Source organism: Propithecus coquereli, unplaced genomic scaffold (assembly GCF_000956105.1).
Source record: "Propithecus coquereli isolate 6110/MARCELLA unplaced genomic scaffold, Pcoq_1.0 Scaffold355, whole genome shotgun sequence".
Lineage (NCBI taxonomy): Eukaryota > Metazoa > Chordata > Mammalia > Primates > Indriidae > Propithecus > Propithecus coquereli.
In genome coordinates, this window is record NW_012149230.1 from 4,395,480 (window position 1) to 4,399,206 (window position 3,727).

Genomic DNA, 3,727 nt, shown 5'->3' on the forward strand with positions numbered 1-3,727 from the left:
AGGCCCCGCCCCGCGTGCCGATTGGTCCGCCCGTCTCCAGGGCCCGTTCCCTACCTATCAGACGCCGGCCTGGCCCTGCCTGTCAAGCGAAAGCCTCGCCCTCTGCTGGCCCAGGATGCGGCCCAGCCCGCGGTCTGTCAAGCCCGCCCGCCGCCCGGGAAACCCAGGCCCGGCCAGGCTCCGCCCCTCCTCGGCTACAGCCGCGTCCCTCCAGCTGCCTGTCAACACACAAGCCCCGCCCCTCCCATCAGGCCCTGGGCCCGGCCCCGCGCGCCCCTCGCCTCGCAGCCCCCGCGGGTTCGCTGCGTGGGCTAGTCCCGGTGCGTCATCTGGAAAAGTCCCGCCGAGGTCCCCGGTGGCGCGGCTGGGGCCCCGCTGGGCGGGAAGGCCGAGTGCCGCGGCGGGGTTAAAGGTGCGCACCGGCGGTGAGACCGGGTTCGGATCGGACTCCGCAGCTTTATAGTGGGTGATCTTGGGCACGTCGGTGACACCCGGAGCCTCAGTTTCCGCCTCTGTTAAAGAGCGGCGATGGCAGCCCTGCCGTGAGGACGGGACAGGGCGTTGGCGGACGCTCGGTAAGCGTTTGTCCACTGAGTGTTGTAAAGGGCGCAGCGCCGTGCCCGGCGTGCGCACATTTGTGCTCTGCGTCAGCGAGCACCCACGGGCGCCTGCGCGGGCCAGGCACAGGGCCAGGGCGCGGCGGATTCGGTGGTGAACCTGGCGGTGCCTGGGAACAAGTCAGGACAAGTAGCTTGCATGCTGGGTTGTTACCGCCCCTGTCCTGCACAGGGGGAAACTGAGTCTCAGAGGGAGTGAGGTGGCATCCCACTGCATTTTCCTCCCTCCCACAAGCCCCGAGGTCCCATCCTGGCTCTCTCCTGGGCCTAGGTTCTTGCCTCTCTTCTTGGTGCTTCAGTCAGCCCGTCTGCACAATGGCCTGATGGGCGGATGCTCCCCTGCTCCCACATGGAGCCGCGGGAGATTTCAGGAACCTCCGACCAGTCTGGCGCTGGGATCAGGTGACCCTGCGTGGAAAGCCAGGGCTAGTGAGGACAGGCAGCACCCGGCAGAGGTCAAGGGGTCAGCCCCTGTCCTCCGGGCAGCATGAGTGTGTGCCCTGTCAGGGACCTCACGTGAGGGAAGCAGATTCCAGCACCTGCTAGAAATGCTTGGAGCACGGGGCTGACCTCTGCTTGCTGGTGTGTAAAAGGGGGCTGATCCCCGCGATCCCGCAGGGCCCCACCCACACAGTGCGGGGGAGGGCCGAGGAGATAAGAGGGGAAGACCTTGTAATTATCATCATTCTCTTCCTGGGTCCTTGCTCACCTTTTCCAGGCAGTGGGAAGGAAAATCCTGAGTTATGGGTTCGAAGGCCAACTCTGCCACTTACCAGCTGGATGACCTCAGAGAAGTCAGCGAGCAGCTCTGTGCCTCGGTTTACTTAACCTACAGTGGGGACAATGAGGCCTCTGTGTTTCACAAGCTCAGGCTTGGAAGTGCCTAGCCGAGGAAATGTGAGTTTATAAACACTGTGGACCACCTCCAACCTGCTTGTACCACACCTGGTGACCTGCACTTATCCATTTGTAAAATGGGTCCCCAGCAGCAGCTGCCTCTCTACCAGGACCACAGGCCTGGTCCCACGGGCTTGCTGGGTTCTGGCCCCGGCTGACCACTCTGACCACTTCCGCAATCCCCCTTGCCCACTCTGCTCATTGGCATGCTTAAGGGTCTTGGTGCTGTCCTTTGACTGTGCCAGCGGTGGTCCTGCCTCAGAGCCTTCGCCTGCTGCTCCTTCTGCCTGGAGCGTCTTTCCCCACTCCCATCTCCCCGCCAAGCCTTCTGGGGCTGGTTCCTTCTCATGCCTCAGACCTCCTCCTAAATGAAGTTCCTCAGAGGCCTTCCCCATCACAGCCCCCAAACAGCCTTAATTCTCAGCACAGCACTTATGCCACCGAGGCCTTTGTTATTGACTGTTTTTAACGCAGCTCTCCATCCCTCATTCCCTGCTGAATCCTGCCCATCTCATTCCCTGCTGCGTTCCCAATGCATAGCCCAGAGTCAGGCACACCGTAGGTGCCTAATAAATGTTTGAGGAATGAGCAAAGGAAGGAGGAAAGCATGCCTGGGACATAGTTGAAGTGACTCCAGTCCCGTGCCAGCCCCCTAGGCAGCCAGATGACTCAGTCAAGCCCTGGCATACTAGGAGTTTACGGGTTAGTCAGGGAGCCTGATAAACAGCCCAAGAATCACACACGCCATGTGGCTGCTATAAATAGATGCATGAGCAAGAGTCTCAGGAGGGTGCTGGACTCCACCTGGGTGGGTCAGGGAAGGCTTCTCAGAGGAGGAGACTTTGAGACTGGGAGCTTTAAGGACCACTAGCAGCTTACCAGGCAGAGAAGCAAGAAGAGCATCCTGGGAAAGGAACAGCAGGGGCAAAGGGTTAGGGGTGTAAAAAGGGCCACGCATGATGGCCAGGCGAGGGCGCGCATATGAGCCCCGCTGGGGAGCCGTCAGATCCTTGTCTCTTGCTGGCTTGTCGGAGCAACTTCTCTAAGTGGCATAGTCTGGCTCGGAAACTCCAGAACCATTTGAAAACCAGAAGGGGCATTTGGCATGGGACACAGGAGGCTACCTCTTACCCTGACTCCTAGGAGAAAAGTCCAAATCCCCCTCTCTGCAGACACAGGGAAACTGAGGTCAGGCCGGGAAGGAGTGCAGCCAAAGGCAAGATGTGAGTGTGAGCCGAGCTTGGCAGGCCCTGGGGTGACAGCGGGCTGGAAAGAGGATGATCCAAAGCCAGAATGGGGCAGCTCGTTGATTCAGCCATTCATTCAACAAATACTCATTTGAGCACTTACTGTGTGCCTAGCACTGATGGCAAAACACTGAACAACAGACAGCTCCCTGCCCTTGGGGAGGTGGTGACCTAGCGGGCAAGCCAGACAAGCAAAACGCCTAAGTTAAATTATGACACGTGCTATGGGGAAAAGTAAGAGTGGGGGAGGAATGTGTCTGGAGGCGAGAGCTGTAATATTAAAGAGAAGGCCAGGAACAGCCTCCTTGGAAGGTGTCATGTAAATAGAGACCCGAGGAGGTGAGCGAGGGAGCCGCAGAGATACCTGGGGGAAGAGCATTCCAGGCAGAGAGAACAGCATGAGCAGAGGCCCTGAAGTAGATAGCTTGTAGGGCAGTAACTGGGAGACGAATGTGGCTGAGTGGTGGGAGGTGAGGGGCCTCTGTTCTCACCTTTATGTACCTCTTGGACATGCTCACTGACATGTCCTTGCACAGTCTCAACCCCGTGTTTCCCCTGTGGAAGTCCACACACCCTAAATACACATGCACACACGAACACAAACGGGGTGCATTAGTGTGTACATGCACGCGGAGTGGCCACACGGACACATTCACATACACAGCCACACGCGCAGCTGTGCACACAGGTGCGCACCACGGCCTGCTAGCCCACAGCGCCCTCTGGCGACCAGGCCGGGCACGGCGGTGCCGGGCGAGTGCACGAACCGCTACAGCCTCTGCTTTGACAGCGGTCCCGCCTCCTCCTCTCTGTACTTCCTGCCCCCAGGCCTTCACACTGCAGCCAGAGAGAGCCTTCCAAAACAGGCTGGCCACGCCACACCTTGCCACGGCCCCCTAGGCGGGGAACTTCCAACACCCTGGTCCTTGCGGCTGCTCCAGACATCCCCCAGTCCAGCCGCTCCCA